Source organism: Anabrus simplex, chromosome 1 (assembly GCF_040414725.1).
Source record: "Anabrus simplex isolate iqAnaSimp1 chromosome 1, ASM4041472v1, whole genome shotgun sequence".
In the NCBI taxonomy this organism is placed as follows: Eukaryota; Metazoa; Arthropoda; class Insecta; order Orthoptera; family Tettigoniidae; genus Anabrus; species Anabrus simplex.
The window spans coordinates 1,734,298,211-1,734,316,082 of record NC_090265.1 but is presented as its reverse complement, the minus strand read 5'-3'; positions in this window follow the sequence as shown (position 1 = coordinate 1,734,316,082).

Below are 17,872 nucleotides of genomic sequence, written 5' to 3'. Positions count from 1 at the left end.
CAGAGTGGATGCTTCCATTTCCTCCCGAGGGTTGGTGGGTGCTATCGTTGTCTCTTTGTCCTAGTAAGTAGGTCAGGCCTCAACGCGTCATTTTCTCGTGGGAAACAAGTAGAAAGTCGCCACTCCTAGGCGGTACCATAAAATTTATTGGATGCAGTACTCAGGGCGGTTTACAAGTTGCTCGTGCTCTAAGAAGTGTTTCGAGGATTTTACTTGCCGACAGCCTGGCGCCAGAAAGTTCCTTTGTGACTGCTAGATTCACAGCCTACTGTAGTATCCCAATATGCGAAATATTCAACTTTTAATTTGTAAATTAATTACGTAAATTCGCTTATGGGTGCAATATGTATGTTATTATTATTATTATTATTATTATTATTATTATTATTATCATTATTGTCCGCCTCTGTGGTGTAATGGTTAGCGTGATTAGCTGCCACCCCCGGAGGCCCGAGTTCGATTCCCGGCTCTGCCATGAAATTTGTAAAGTGGTAAGTGGGCTGGAACGGGGTCTACTCAGCCTCGGAAGGTCAACTGAGTAGAGGGGGGCTCGATTCCCTCCTCGGCCATCCTCGAAGTGGTTTTCCGTGGTTTCCCACTTCTCCTCCAGGCCAAAACAGTGATGGTACCCAACTTAAGGCTACGGCCGCTTCCTTTTATCCTCCTTGCCTGTCCCTTACAATCTTCCCATCTCCCACAAGGCCCCTCTTCAGCATGGAAGGTGAGGCCGCCTGGGAGTGGTACTGGTCCTCCTCCGCAGCTTTAACCCACCGACCCAAAGTCTCACGCTCCAGGACACTGCCCTTGAGGCGGTAGAGGTGGGATCCTTCGCCGAGTCCGAAGAAAAAACCAATCCTGGATGGTAAACAGATTAAGAAGCATAAGAAGAAGGTTATTACTACCTTTGCTAAGAAGAAACCTCGTAATTCCTGAGAAGGGAACAAAAGAATTCAATGGTCAAGTAATTGGGCTATCGTTAACCAATGAAAATGCCATGAAGAGTTCCCCGGCCATTGCAGACCACTCAGTTGTGGGCTGCTTCTGTAAACTTTAGCCCAAAGGGATTATGAGGTTTCCTTTTTTCAGCACGATATATATAATGCATTATTGTTATTGTTGGGTAAAAGGGTAGTGTAGCGGCTTAGCTCCTTGCCTGTCAGCCCGGTGACCGTGGTTTGATTCCTGGTGTTGTTTTGGTGGGATTTTCAGTTGAAACTCTCTCTGGTGTCAGGAAGGGCATGCTACCCTACATCATCGGCCACAACTCTTTGCGTGAAGGAACCCTGAGCAAGCGGGATAACCTGCCGATGATGATAATGCCTATCGTAAATATTACTTGATATCCAGCAACAATCATTTGTTATTTCTGGTATCGTCGCAATATACTCGTACTTCGGCGGTACGAAGTTAAAACTGTTGCATTTTGGGGGTATGCCATTCGAAACTTTTGAATACCACCGATTTAAACAATAATGAAAAAGTATAAAATTTGACCGTAACTTAATCGGTTTTTCTAAAACCGCGTAAGTCAAAAATTGAAAATTTGTGGGAAAATAAGAAATAAGAATAATTAATTACGTAGAGAAGTTTTATATGTTTTATTGCTTCTGAAATTTAAATATTGAATGGGAATACCATGGAGGTTTGCAAATTGTTTGTATAAATATTACAATTATTGTTGCTAGTCTGACTTAAAAGTTCCTAAGTTATGGGATTTCAAAAACTAATGAAGATTTTTTTGTCATAACATGACTCATGCTTCTTGCAATAATATATTGAATTACAGCGTTCGGCTCCATGGCTAAATGGTTAGCGTGCTGGCCTTTGGTCGGAGCGGTGCCGGGTTCGTTTCCCGGCAAGGTAGGGAATTTTAACTATCATTGGTTAATTTCGCTGGCACGGGGGCTGGGTGTATGTGTCGTTTTCATCACCATTTCTTCCTCATCACGACGCGCAGGTCACCTGCGGGAGTCATATGAAAAGACCTGCACCTGGCGAGCCGAACATGTCGTCGCACACTCCCGGCACTAAAAGCCATGCGCCATTTCATATTTTTTAAATTACAATATTTATCTAGAAATTATTCACGGGTCAATTAGTAAAAAAACAATATGGCAAAAACTTAGGAAAATTGTGTTTTTATGAAAGTACACACCGTAGAAATGATTTTGAAATTAACATTTTTAACCAATCTCTCTGTCAGTGATATTCCAGTAGTACAAGGTTTTCCAGAATCTCTGAATTTCCCCTTTCTTCGGCATTTATCCTTCCATTTTTCAAATCCTCCATTTTCTTTATATACCGGGCGAGTTGGCCGTGCGCGTAGAGGCGCGCGGCTGTGAGCTTGCATCCGGGAGATAGTAGGTTCGAATCCCACTATCGGCAGCCCTCAAAATGGTTTTCCGTGGTTTCCCATTTTCACACCAGGCAAATGCTGGGGCTGTACCATAATTAAGGCCACGGCCGCTTCCTTCCAACTCCTAGGCCTTTCCTATCCCATCGTCGCCATAAGATCTATCTGTGTCGGCGCGACGTAAAGCCCCTAGCATTTTCTTTATATTAAGTGGAAGATTCTGTTTACACGCTCTATTTTCTGACATCACAATTGCACTGGGAGTAATGTTAAGAAGCCTCAGGTTGTAGCTTACAACACCTTCAATGTACTGGCTGGTATTATACCAAAGTGTTCCCTAGAATACATACAATTGTTATACTGTGACACCTGAAATGTTACTTTATTACCTAGAGGCAGCCCGTTCCCATGCAATGCCATGAGCGGGACAGACTTCTTGAACAGTACAGACCACCAGGATTTGTACTCAACAAGAGTTACATTGAGAAACCCCGAAAATCAATGGTTTAGAGAGTTTCAAAACCAGACCAAAAGTTCCCATTGTCCTCACATTCATTCTGTTCATCAGAATGACCGGATTTCTACATAGAATGATGCATCTATGTTGCAGCTTTAATATTCTCTCCCAACATGACAATGACGAAATGAGTGACTTAAGGGAGTTTAAATATAACCAATTCAAACATGAATATTGAATTTTACCGGGCGAGTTGGCCGTGCGCGTAGAGGAGCGTGGCTGTGAACTTGCATCCGGGAGATAGTAGGTTCGAATCCCACTATCGGCAGCCCTGAAGATGGTTTTCCGTGGTTTTCCATTTTCACACCAGGAAAATGCTGGGGCTGTACCTTAATTAAGGCCACGGCCGCTTCCTTCCAACTCCTAGGCCTTTCCTATCCCATCGTCGTCATAAGACCTATCTGTGTCGGTGCGACGTAAATACCCTAGCAAAAAAAAATATATTGAATTTTCACGACCGCATTGTAATCGAAACAGACTTTCAACGTATTAGGTCGTGTTACGTACATGTAGTACGTGTTGAAGAGATGTTAAGTACAGAACAAAAATGGCCAGCCGGACACCGGTGGGATCCGAACCACCATAGCTCAATTGGTAGAGCAACCGACGCGAAATCGGGAGGTTGTGGGTTCGGAACCCACTGGTGTCCGGCTGGTCATTTTTGTTCTGTACTTAACATCTCTTCAACACGTACTGCATGTACGTAACACCACCTAATACGTTGCAAGTTTGTTTCGATTACAATGCGGTCGTGAACATTCAATATTCATTGACATGCCTCACAACGGGCGACTTAAAAAGCACTCTACAGTGTGCTAGCAGCAGTGCCAGACCTGTAGCTCAGATCCTTTCAAACAGAACAAAGTTGGCCTAGGCCACCATAGGTCAGTTGGTAGAGCAACCGACGCGAAATCGGGAGGTTGTGGGTTCGGATGCCACTGGTGTCCGGCTGGCCATTTTTGTTCTGTACTTAACATCTCTTCAACACGTATTACATGTACGTAACACGACCTAATACGTTGAAAGTCTGTTTCAATTCAAATATGTGTGGTTGTTTGGAGAAAGTGACTGATAGACGAGTACCATTCTGTCGTTTTTTCCCCGCTCATTTAAACTTCACCATCCTAATCTTTTGTACTGTCACGTGAACGTCATGCCGAAGCTGTCCATGAACAGACATTCTACCGGCACGCGACAAATGGAGCGGAGGCTCTTCGTGCCCTAGCGATGTACCGTCATGAGGTAATTCTCAGAGGTCACAAAAGTCTCTGTAATGATGGCATGCTTCAACAATTGCTCGAAATTATAGCAGAAAGGAACGGGATGTGGAGAAGTTCCTTTCTAGTTTTGCTACAGGAAAGAGTTGTTACGTAAAACAGAAAATCAGCATGCAAATCAAATGTAATATTAGTTGAGACAGAAGGAAAGTACAATGGTTGGTGGTCTGTAGTAACAACATACGATTTTAATGGGGTAAGGTCGGTATAAATTGCTTTCATTTGAAACACAAAGACAACCGAGGAGAATGGTATTTCCTTCCAGTAATCATATTACCAAATGGAGACTAGAGTAAGGTTAGGCATCCCATTGTTGACGATAATGGAAATGCGCCTTCATTCAATCACTAAACAGAGGAGTGTTACAAATGGTAGCTTTCGGCTATGATAACATCGAAATCCTCTCTTATGAGTGTGGGATTGTTATCCAGCCAAACTGATGTGATTGTCTGGTATACAGGATGGGACAATGATCTCTGGTCCGCGAAGAAAGACTGTGCATGACTTGTCTTTACGTCTGAAAGGGGCATTGGAGAATTACCACAAGTACTACTACCGAGCGAGTTGTCCGTGCGGTTAGGGGCGCAGAGCTGTGAGCTTACATTCAGGGGATAGTGAGTTTGAACCCCACTGTCGGCAGCCTTGGAGATGGTTTTCGGTGCTTTCCCATCTTCATACCAGGCAAATACTGGGGCTGTTATCTTAATTAAGGTCACGACCAGTTCCTTCACACTCCTAGCCCGTTCCTATCCCATCGTCGCCATAAGATCTGCAGTATCTGCGTCTGTGCGACGTAAAGCAACCCGTAAAAAAAAAAAAAAAAGCACTTAACGTGAAGTTCTAGATCTCATACTAGCCGATGACGACACTACTGCTTATCTCGTCATTCGCTTTGTGGAGTGAGAGTGAGTATTTCGAGTGTACAACTATTCACGGAACATGCGTCCTCTTTTCATTTGTTGATTCCTCCCTTGAGTTTCTTAGTAGTTAGGCCAATTCAGGGCCGGAATTTTGAAAATAAAACGTAAAACATTTCACTCAGTGCCACGTATGATGTTGGAATATGCAAATCAATCAATCAATCAATCAATCAATCAATCAATCAATCAATCAATCAATCAATCAATCAATCAATCAATCAATCAATCAATCAATCAATACTGATCTACATTTAGGGCAGTCGCCCAGGTGGCAGATTCCCTATCTGTTGTTTTCCTAGAGTTTACTTAAATGATTGCAAAGAAATTGGAAATGAATCGAACATTTCCCTTGATAACTTACCCTTACTGCTCCTCCTACAAATGAATATTTGACCTGATCTGTTCTCTTGAATTCCCACTTTATCTTGATATTAAACGCTCCGCTCACGCGTATTCCCTTACTTACGTCATTCCACGCCAACTCACCACTGACAGCTCGAAACATACCGCATAGTATAGCAACTTTTCTCCTTACTCCCAGGTCTTCCCAGACCAAAGTTTGCAACATTTTACTAACACCACTTCTTTGTCGGATATCTCCCAGAACAAATCGTGCTGCTTTCCTTTGATTTTTTCCCAATTCTCGCATAAAGCAGTCCTGGTGAGGGTCTTATACCCTGGAACCATACTCTAACTGCGGTCTTACCAGAGATTACACGCCCTCTCTTTTACATCCTTACTACAACCCCTACATACTCTTACAAGATTGTGAGCAACTGCAACGTGACCTCGAAAATGTTGTGAGATGGACTGCAGGCAATGGTATGTTGATAAACGGGGTTAAAAGTCAGGTTGTGAGTTTCACACATAGGAAAAGTCCTCTCAGTTTTAATTACTGCGTTGATGGGGTTAAAGTTCCTTTTGGGGATCATTGTAAGTATCTAGGTGTTAATATAAGGAAAGATCTTCATTGGGTAATCACATAAATGAGATTGTAAATAAAGGGTACAGATCTCTGCACATGGTTATGAGGGTGTTTAGGGGTTGTAGTAAGGATGTAAAGGAGAGTGCATATAAGTCTCTGGTAAGACCCCAACTAGAGTATGGTTCCAGTGTATGGGACCCTCACCAGGATTACCTGATTCAAGAACTGGAAAAAATCCAAAGAAAAGCAGCTCGATTTGTTCTGGGTGATTTCCGACAAAAGAGTAGCGTTACAAAAATGTTGCAATGTTTGGGTTGGGAAGAATTGAGAGAAAGAAGAAGAGTTGCTCGACTAAGTGGTATGTTCCGAGCTGTCAGCGGAGAGATGGCGTGGAATGACATTAGTAGACGAATAAGTTTGAATGGCGTTTATAAAAGTAGGAAAGATCACAATATGAAGATAAAGTTGGAATTCAAGAGGACAAACTGGGGCTAATATTCATTTATAGGAAGGGGAGTTAGGGATTGGAATAACTTACCAAGGGAGATGTTCAATAAATTTCCAATTTCTTTGAAATCATTTAGGAAAAGGCTAGGAAAGCAACAGATAGGGAATCTGCCACCTGGGCGACTGCCCTAAATGCAGATCAGTATTAATTGATTGAACCATGGGATGAGATCTGTAACCTTCCTTAACTACCTCGTTAATATCATCACCCCTGTGAAGATCATTCCTTATATCAACACCTAGGTGCTTACATTGTTTCTCATGAGGTATTATCACCCCATCAACACAATAATTAAAACTGAGAGGACTTCTCCTCTTATTGAAACTTACAACTTGACTTTTCATCCAATTCACATTCATGCCATTGTCTGCTGTCCTTCTGTAGTCGCTCGCAATTCTCCAACTCATTTACTACTCTATACAGTATAACATCGTCCTCAAATATCCTTATCTGTGATTCCAGACCTTTAATCATATCATGTTTATATACACTGTCTGACAGAGCAAATGCAACACCAAGAAGGAGTGGTTCGAAAGGGATGTAAGTTGGGGAAAAAACAGAGACGGCACGGACGAATAATTGATGTTTATTTCAAACCGATATGCAGGTTACACAATGCGCACGGCATCGACTCAGTAGGATGTAGGACCACCGCGAGCGGCGATGCACGCAGAAACACGTCGAGGTACAGAGTCAATAAGAGTGCGGATGGTGTCCTGAGGGATGGTTCTCCATTCTCTGTCAACCATTTGCCACAGTTGGTCGTCCGTACGAGGCTGGGGCAGAGTTTGCAAACGGCGTCCAATGAGATCCCACACGTGTTCGATTGGTGAGAGATCCGGAGAGTACGCTGGCCACGGAAGCATCTGCACACCTCGTAGAGCCTGTTGGGAGATGAGAGCAGTGTGTGGGCGGGCATTATCCTGCTGCTGAAACAGAGCATTGGGCAGCCCCTGAAGGTACGGGAGTGCCACCGGCCGCAGCACATGCTGCACGTAGCGGTGGGCATTTAACGTGCCTTGAATACGCACTAGAGGTGACGTGGAATCATACGCAATAGCGCCCCAAACCATGATGCCGCGTTGTCTAGCGGTAGGGCGCTCCACAGTTACTGCCGGATTTGACCTTTCTCCACGCCGACGCCACACTCGTCTGCGGTGACTATCACTGACAGAACAGAAGCGTGACTCATCGGAGAACACGACGTTCCGCCATTCCCTCATCCAAGTCGCTCTAGCACGGCACCATGCCAGGCGTGCACGTCTATGCTGTGGAGTCAATGGTAGTCTTCTGAGCGGACGCCGGGAGTGCAGGCCTCCTTCAACCAATCGACGGGAAATTGTTCTGGTCGATATTGGAACAGCCAGGGTGTCTTGCACATGCTGAAGAATGGCGGTTGACGTGGCGTGCGGGGCTGCCACCGCTTGGCGGCGGATGCGCCGATCCTCGCGTGCTGACGTCACTCGGGCTGCGCCTGGACCCCTCGCACGTGCCACATGTCCCTGCGCCAACCATCTTCGCCACAGGCGCTGCACCGTGGACACATCCCTATGGGTATCGGCTGCGATTTGACGAAGCGACCAACCTGCCCTTCTCAGCCCGATCACCATACCCCTCGTAAAGTCGTCTGTCTGCTGGAAATGCCTCCGTTGACGGCGGCCTGGCATTCTTAGCTATTTACGTGTCCTGTGGCACACGACAACACGTTCTACAATGACTGTCGGCTGAGAAATCACGGTACGAAGTGGGCCATTCGCCAACGCCGTGTCCCATTTATCGTTCGCTACGTGCGCAGCACAGCGGCGCATTTCACATCATGAGCATACCTCAGTGACGTCAGTCTACCCTGCAATTGGCATAAAGTTCTGACCACTCCTTCTTGGTGTTGCATTTGCTCTGTCAGTCAGTGTATAATAAAACATAAGGGTTCAATAAGACTACCCTTCGGGATCCCCGTCTTAATCATTACAGGATCTGATAAAAGTTCACCTACTCTAATCATCCGAGTTATATTTTCTAGACATGTAGACTCATTTTCGTCAGTACTCTCCCATGATCTACCTTATCAAATGCCTTGGATATGTCAATAGAGTCCATTTGACCTCCTGAATCTCAAATAGCTGCTGTATCTTGCTGAAAACTTACAAGCTGAGCTTCACTGGATTAAAGTTTCCTAAACCCGAACTGCTTTCTATCAAACCAGTTAGTAATTTCCCAAACGTGTCTACTATAATCAGATTTCCGGAAGGGATGAGGTTGTCAATGTCATTCGGTGACCTCTGCTATTATTGTGCTTTTCGTCTGGTGTCTCCGTGGATTTTCTGAAATACGAAACTAGAACGTTTCTAATCTATGCACACCCCAAAGATTCCAAAACTTCATCACCAGGTGTATAGGAGTCTCGCCGCGAACAAGTAGTAGTGTTGGTTGTAGTTGAGTTGTCTACTTGTTGCGTTTTGTGGTAAATGTTCAGTAGTCAGTAACGAGCTGAGAGCCAAGAGTTCAGCGCGTGGAGTGGTCACATGAGTTGCTTGTGCAAGTTGTCGGCCTTGTCTGGAGTCGAGCCAAGTTTACAGTTGTCGTGCTTGTGATAGCTAACGGACGTTGATTCAAACCTGACTACATCGAACAGTTGTGCGAAGCGACTGGTGCATGCGAAGCGAAGTGAAATGTGAGATCTGTCAATGAAGATCTGTCAATGAAGGTTACGAAGGATCGCCTTTCCATGTGAAGACTGTCAGCCGCTGACCCACTGTGATCTGTGGCAAAATCAAAAAAGATCAGGCAAGATGGAGCAACTATCTATGATACGAAGAAAAGATTAGTCCATTCGCTTGTGTTCTCGATCTTCCTGTATGGATGCGAAACTTGAACCATAAAAGCTAAAGACAGTAACCGAATCAACGCCTTTGAAATGTGGTGTAGGAGATGGCTGTTGCGAATACCGTGGACAGCCGGGCTAACAAATTCATCCGGAAAATTGGAATACAGGAAAGTCTATGCCAAGTTGTGTACCAGAGAATCTTGCAATTCTTTAGTCACATTATGAAAAGAGAGGATGACAACCTGGAAAAAGTAATTGTCCAACGAAAAGTTTCTGGCACAAGGACACGAGGACGGGTCGCAAAATGTTGGGTTGCTCAAGTAAGACAGACCATGGACTTACCATGGAGAGTTACTGTCTGGAAAACGCAACTACGTACAGAATGGTACAAGCTTATAAAATAAACAACAAAGTCCTTGGGTCACGATACTCAGTCACTAGTGGAACGATTGGAGAGAAAGAGAAATAGCTACTGTTTTGCTATTTAGCTAGTTGCTTGACGTCGCACCGACACAGATAGGTCTTATGGCGACGATGGTACAGGAAAGGCCTAGGAATGGGAAGGAAGTGGCCGTGGCCTTAATTAAGGTACAGCCCCAGCATTTACCTGGTATGAAAATGCGAAACCACGGAAAACTATATTTAGGGCTCCCGATAGTGGGGTTCGAACCCATTATCTCCCGGATGCGAGCAGCGCTCCTAAGCGCAAGGCCAACTCGCCCGGTGTACTAATTACTAACTGGGTAATCCTACATTCTTTACAGGTTACAGGAGCTAAAACTTCGTTTGAAAATTTTCCGCTATCAGCACAACGATCACACTGTTTTCAAATTAGCACCAAGTGATATACTTCAAGATTACCTCAAAAATATATCCGTACGGACCATGATGGTGGCCCTTGGAGGAGTAGAGTGCAAAGGCTTCCACTATCTGTAACTTCGGCACAAATTGAGATAGATGATCTTTTTTGTTGTTGTTGTTGTTGTTGTTTTTGTATGGGCTTTGCGTCGCACTGACACAGAGGGTTTATGGTTATAATGAAATAGGACAGGGCTGGGACTTGGTAGGAAGCAACCGTGACTTTACACTATTTAAGGTTCACTTGCCTGATATGATAATGAGAAATAACGGAAGACCGTATTCAGGGATGCCGATAATGGGTTTCGAATCCACTATCAGTCTCACGCCTCGAACGTCGTCGCCAACCAGCTCAGTTGGAACAAAGTGAATAGCTCAATGCCTAGTTGCGTTTTTTCCCAGGTATTAATATTGTACTCATTTTTGGTGCAGGCTGAGTGAACCTCGAGTCTGTGTACTTCTCCAGAATTTTTCGTTTTTCTTACTCCCTTCCGAGAGAATGGAGCTTGTCTTTTACCACCTCGACAAAGCAGCTCCTCTTCAGATACCTAGAATAGATATTAATGATTGTATTTATGGACTTATGACCTTGATGAGAAGCCCAGGCAATTGTATTCTGCCCTCTTCCAAGAAGATCTTTACATTTCCCTAGTGATATGTGGGCTGTCAAAGGAGTGCTTGATCACTGTGGGCCAATGACAGTGTAAATATCCTCCAGTGGTCTCTGCCCGTCGGTAAACATCATGGTGGTGCTGCAGTCTCCGGCATATCCTGTATTATAAAGTTGTTCTTACTTACCAATAATTGCCACCGCCTACAGAAGTGGCAGGCTAGTTGCTTATTACATCCCCTGTAACGCATTATCACCTCTAATTGCCCCCTTTTACCCGCCAATCATTTCTTTGCTGAAGACCTGGGAGCTGGCTGATTCTTCCGCGGACAAGGCGCCGAACCTATTCTCAGAAAGAATATTGCTCTTCTTGCTCGAATCCTCTGTATGTTTTAAAGGAGGTATATCATTTTCTGGCTGCTTCTCAACAGCTGGTTTCAAGTTTCGTCGTAACTCTCAAGCAAGAGAAGAAATGAAGTAATACATTGCAGGTTTAATTTATTTTCCAGAGAATAGCATCGACTTCACTACTGTTTTTACTGTCTTGGAAGAACCATCCTCAACAGACTACTCACGGAACAAGAGCACTTCAGGTTACTTCTTGATTACCAATATTGTGCTTTTTTTTTTTTTTGCTATGGGCTTTACGTCGCACCGACACAGATAGGTCTTATGGCGACGATGGGATAGGAGAGGCCTAGGAGTTGGAAGGAAGCGGCCGTGGCCTTAATTAAGGTACAGCCCCAGCATTTGCCTGGTGTGAAAATGGGAAACCACGGAAAACCATTTTCAGGGCTGCCGATAGTGGGATTCGAACCTACTATCTCCCGGATGCAAATATTGTGCTTTGAAATGACTTTTTGTTATCTGATGTGGTTGTGTAGTAATATAAAAAACAAAGCCAAGTCAGGCCATGAAGGACCTTGGAGGGGTGGAAGGTAAAAGCTTCTTACCTCGGCACTTGGTGGGATAGAGTGGTTAGCTCTAAACCGGGCTTCCTTTGTCCCCCCCCCCCCACAAGGAATTAACCTGGTATGCATTTTCGGAGTACGCTGCCTGAACCCTAGGGCCCTGTGCTCCTCGGGTCGTGGAAATCTAGTTTCATAAATTTTCTGATGTGTAATATACCACAGTACAAAGAATGTCCTCCTCTGTAGCGTTACGGTTGGTGTTATTAGCTGCCGTCCTCGGGGGCCTGGGTTCGATTCCCGGTTCTACCAGAAATTTAAGAATGGTAGATATCGTATGTTTCACCAGAAATCTCTTACATTCCAACATCGTGCGGCATAGATTTCTGAGAGTACTACCCCTAAAAACTCCGTCTAACTCTGCCGGGTTTGAACACACGTTCATGGAATCCGGAGGCTGACTCTCTACCACCCATCCACAGAGAAAGCTTTGCCTGCATTCTACTTCAATATTTAAAAACCGATAAATCAAATAAATCAGTCAGTTAATCTTTCTAATATGTCATTAGACACTGTCATTGATGTATTGTAGTTCAGTCTGATAGAAATAAAAAGTTTCACAGATGAAGATAAGGCTATTGGAACAATCGCACTTTGGCTCTGCTATTTTGACAGAACACGTTATTGCTGCCATAAGAGATTACCTATGATTGGCTTGTGTGACTGGCCGGCGCTCATCCTTTGTGTAGAGTTGATCCCTTGCAAACTGCAGGTCACTTATAACCCTCATTAGGACTCATAAGTCACACGCTCATAGCCCACACTTTCCTCTTCCGTGTGATATAATGAAATGTAACGAGCGGCCCGAATAGTAACTAGGGAACATTTACTTCCCCGGAGGTGTGAGAGGGCCAGTACATATTTCACTACTTACGCACTTGGAGGGCGCTGGTTCACTCTAGTATGTAATTTGTCCTGGATGTTGCAGCATCTGTGATTTATTAGCTTACTCATACTGTTCGTCGAATACAAGGAAGGAGAGGAAAAACTTATGTGAATGTTCTTTTTCAAGTCCTTAAGGCAATTTGAATCTCCACCATAGGTAACACTTAGCGTGGGTGTAGAGTACAAGGTGACCAAAAAGTTGGTTCTATTGGCAGACGAAATGTTACAAGTAGTAATAATAATAATAGTACAGAGAATAGCATCACAGGCAGTCCTTCAGATATCATACGATAAAACAAAACGTATGCAGAATTTTTAGCAAAAGTGAAACAGAGATAAAATTAAAACGGCATATGGGACAAAATTTCACAAATAGGCCTATAATTTTTTTAAATACCTTGAAGAAATAATTCTTCCTTCGGGATTAGACAGTTTAGCCAATAGAGAAAGGGCCTCAGAACTTCACAGGGTATTTAGAATAAAATGGGATCATTAAAATAAACGAGTAATGTCCCGTAATGCTAAACCGAATCATTACAAAACAGTTAAAAGTAATGATGTTATTAGCTTCACGTCGCACTAATTACTTTTGCACCGGGCGAGTTAGCCGTGCGGTTAGAGGCGCGGTCTGTCAGCTTGCATCTGGGAGACAGTGGGTTCGAATCCCACCAGGCAAATGCTGGGGCTGTACCTTAATTAAGGTCACGGCCGCTTCCTTCCAACTCCTAAGCCTTTCCTATCCCATCGTCGCTTAAGACCTATCTGTGTCTGTGCGACGTAAAGCCACTAGCAAAAAAAAAACTTTTGCGCTTTTCGGAGACGGCGAGTAGCGACCAAATTTTGTCCAGAAGTTCTATATGCATCACAAACCTCAACTTCAGGAAAATTTTTGGCCCCCCACAAGAAAATGGATCAAAAGGCGAACTACAGACCTCTATAGCTACACAGATATAATATTCATCAGTACAGTACGGAGGAGATGTTTGAAATTTTTGGACATATTTTCAGGAAGGATAATAATAGACTCACAAGAAGATTATTCGATATAATAAATCCCCAAAGCCGGATAAGGAATTGGTTGGAGGAAAAGGGAGAGGATCTGAATGAATCGAACATCAGGGAAGACATAATGAGAAATCGCGAAGTCTTCAGCACCTCAGTAAATAAACCCACATTTATGATAAAAACTAGCAGCAGGACTGGTATAAAGTGGTCAGAGGAACGGAAGAGGCAACACAGTGAGTTCATGAAGAGATTTTGGAAAAATAGGAAGGTGAAAGTCATCAAGCCAATGAACAAGTCCGAGCGCGCTATATGAGTGGACATAGCCCCTTAGGAAAAACAACAACAACGACAATCATATTACTAATAATAATAATAATAATAATAATAATAATAATAATAATAATAATAATAATAATAATAATAATAATAATACAGGGTGGTGTAGTAGTGGCATATATGGATTATAGTACCTTAAGACATTTTGCCTTTACAGTAATATTCTCTCTTCTTTTTGCAGTCTTCTAGAGCGCTGTCTCACAGACTTTTCTCTAAGTGTACCTCCCATTACGCTGCGAATATTTATGAAGTACCCCTACAGCAAATGCAATTATGGTAACGGGATAATTGTAATTTGTAACGACCATTACTAAAGTTACGGTTATACAATTGTTAAAATTTTTTGTCTTACAGCGATCAATGCAATGGATAACAACATATGAAATCTGAAATGGAAAGAGCTATTTTATTAATTACAAACACAGAAAAGTAATAATTATTGTTAATTGAAACTAAGCGAATGTACAGAACCTTGCTTGTTAAAACAATCAGGACCGGGCAAGTTGGCCGTGCGCGTAGAGGCGCGGTCTGTCAGCTTGTCTCCCGCAAATGCTGGGGCTGTACCTTAATTGAGGCCACGGCGGCTTCCTTCCAACTCCTAAGCCTTTCCTATCCCATCGTCGCCATAAGACCTATCTGTGTCGGTGCGACGTAAAGCCCCTAGCGAAAAAAAACAATCAGGTAGTACAGAAATGGAAGGGTGGTTATGAAAGGTTGATTTAATAGGAAAATTGAGCCAGTTTTTGAAATATATATTAATCCACGATAGCTAAAATATACTACTCCAGTACGTCATCATCCACTGCTAATATACGTATTTTTTAATTTTTCTGCACTGTAGAATCTTATATAATGTACTTACATTATTAGCAGTAGTATAGGTAAATGGAACTTTGCATTTTCAGTCCTCTCTAAGTAAACCCCTCTGAGAGACACTGTTCTGTAGAAGACACCTGGGAAAGTAACACAGAGAAGTTGAGTGGATGAAATTACACCAGTCCATAATTCAGACCGAACCCAAAATCGGACACCCAGGGATATTTTATATGTGGATATCTCATAAGCGGCAACCATTTACTAGCTTTGGAACATATTCGAATGTAAATTGATGCGTTGCAAAGGTAAACTCCGGACAAAATGAAGAATATTTCTTTGGTAAGAAGATGACAGCGAATAGTGAATAACATATATTCAGGTACTGTTGACACATTTCTAAATAATGTATGTAAGGCTTGTCGCAATGTTCTCATTTCTTTTAAATCAACATAGTTTTAATTGGCTTGAATATATGCATGACTTCTGGGCCATCCTTTAATAATAAACACGTTTGTCAATATCGTGTCCAGCCCCGTAGTGTAGGAATAGTGTGTCTGTCTCTTACCTGGAGGCTCTAGGTTCGATTTCCGCCGAGTTCAGGAATCTTAAAACTGGACCTGAGGGTCTGAAGAATGTTTACTGTTTACTCAGCTTTGTGAGACCAATCGAGGAGCTGTTAGATACGAGAAGCAGTGGACCTCGTCGATAAGGTCAAGCAATAGGCTAAACATGACATCACGCTGACCACGTGAAACTGCAGTAAGTTTTTATCGTCAGGCCATCATCTAGTAAGCAGTCGTATTGACACGCTCAATCCCTTAAGAAGCTGTTGTACGACGAGTTTGTTTGTTGCTGATATCGTGATTGTAGTCACCAGACCTTCTGTTTTAGATGGAATTCAAACCACGGCGATGTCACTTTCTATTTCAAAATCATTTCAAGTTCGAGACGTGACAAACTTGCTGAGAGAACACTCTGCTAACGTAGAAATGGAAGTCGAACCATGGCAAGAAACAAATTATACAGGAGAACAAAACAAAGCCACTTATTTAACTGTGGTTGTTGTTACTTGTTAGCTTTGGAATTTGCGGCACTTTTTAATGCCTTTTTTTTATTGATGCTCCGAAATGTGTAGATTTTGTCTACCTAATCTAGAATAGAACACTTTTAAGACAAGGATGGTACTGATCATGGCTTTCATTAAGGTACAGCTTGTCATTTTCATGGTGTGGAAATAAAACACGGACACCTATCTCCTTATCTGGAAGATTATGAGATTCTAACCACCATCAACCGAATGCAAGTATACAGCTGTACGAACCGTTCTACGAAGTCAGATCTCTAGCGCTTAGGGACTTTGTAATGTCCTGCGTAAGTGCAATAAGTTTACTGCTTAATTAATGCATTAGTAGCTTATAGGTAGAATGACTAGGCCTGTGAGAACGGCAACTTTTCTATCACAAGCCACTTCTTATTCAATAAGGGTTTATTGGTTACAAGTTACAAGTTACTGTTACAAGTTTTAATACATTTACGTAACGTTTATATTTCTTTATTGGTTAGCGATGTTCAGGGGCAGATTTTATTGACCTAACAAATGAAGTGGTCCTCCGGATATAAGCCATCTATCTTGAGAAACTTAGTTTCTTTACACAGTGCCTGACAAAAAACGTTAAGCATCCAGACGAAGTGGTTGGAAGTGAATGAAACTACATATGCTGAAAGTCCAAAAGGCTTTTACTGAACTGATTACAATATGGGATGAAAGAGACAAGGCCGTTGGCAATTGCAGGTGGAATGTTGACGCCAGGTCAGTAGTGTGTCCCCTCCCTCCGTCCCCCACACCCGGGGTGCAATGCCCTTATGCGGTTCAGAATAGTGTCAAACAGCCTTTGGATCCTCTCCTGAGGCAAGTTCGTCCACAATAATTGCAGCCGTCCCTCAAGATCCCGTAGGTTGGTATTGGGAAGGAGTCCCCTTCTAATGTCATACCACAAGTGTTCAATGATGGAGAGGTCCGGGGATCTTGCTGGCCACGGGAGGACTTCAACATACTCTAGGCAGTTCATAGACACACGTGCTGTGTGTGGACGTGCATTATCTTGTTGGAACACTGTCCCAGGGCGCTGTTCCATAAGGGGTAAAACGTCTGGACGCAGAATGTATGTGTCGTATCGCCGTGCCGTCAAAGTCTGCCGAAGCATTATTAAATGTGACCTAAACGCATATCCATGATGCCAGGGATTACGCCTTTGTGTCTTTCCAAAATATGGGCAGAATTTGCCCTCTGCCCTCGACGCCGCCAAACCCGCACACGATGGCCATTGGAGGTGTAGAGAAGCGGGACTCATCACCGAACATGATGCGACGCCAGTCGTCCTCTGTCCATGCCTCCCGGGCAAGGCACCACTCCAAACGTAGGCGAGAGGACCCCAGTCCGGCAGATGCGAGTCTTCGGGACACTGTGCGGGAAATCACAGGATGTTATACAGTCACAGTACATGTTAGCGGATGGTGGATGCCGAAATTATGGGATCTCGCAGTGCTTGGCGCACCATACGACGGTCCTCCGTCGGGGTGGTATTTTTTAGGCGACCCGAACCTGCACGACAGAATTGGGTGCCCTCATGTACCCACTGAGTCCAACATCGGGCCACTGTGACATGTGAATGGCCACCATACCTGGCAATTGCATTATACGACCAAACAGCCTCATACAGTCCCACAATGCGGCCTTGATCAAATGCTGCCAATTGGTGGATAGGCTGTTTAACGCGTCTGCGATGCATCGCGGGTGCTTCGAACTGTACGTAGTCCTCTCTGCACGTCTTGTTTAACTGTCTGACCCACAGCTGTTGACCGGTAACAACTTGTCAACCACAGGACGGTGCCATCACGAATGTACTCTGGTGGGCATTCTGCACATTACAGATCCTTGTAAATTTAATAATTTACTCACACATCAATGATATGGATGTACACCGAAATGGGATAATATTGGTCCACTCCTTCTAGGTGCTTAACATTTTTTGTCAGGCAGTGTAGTTCGATCTGTACACCATAGGGGGCA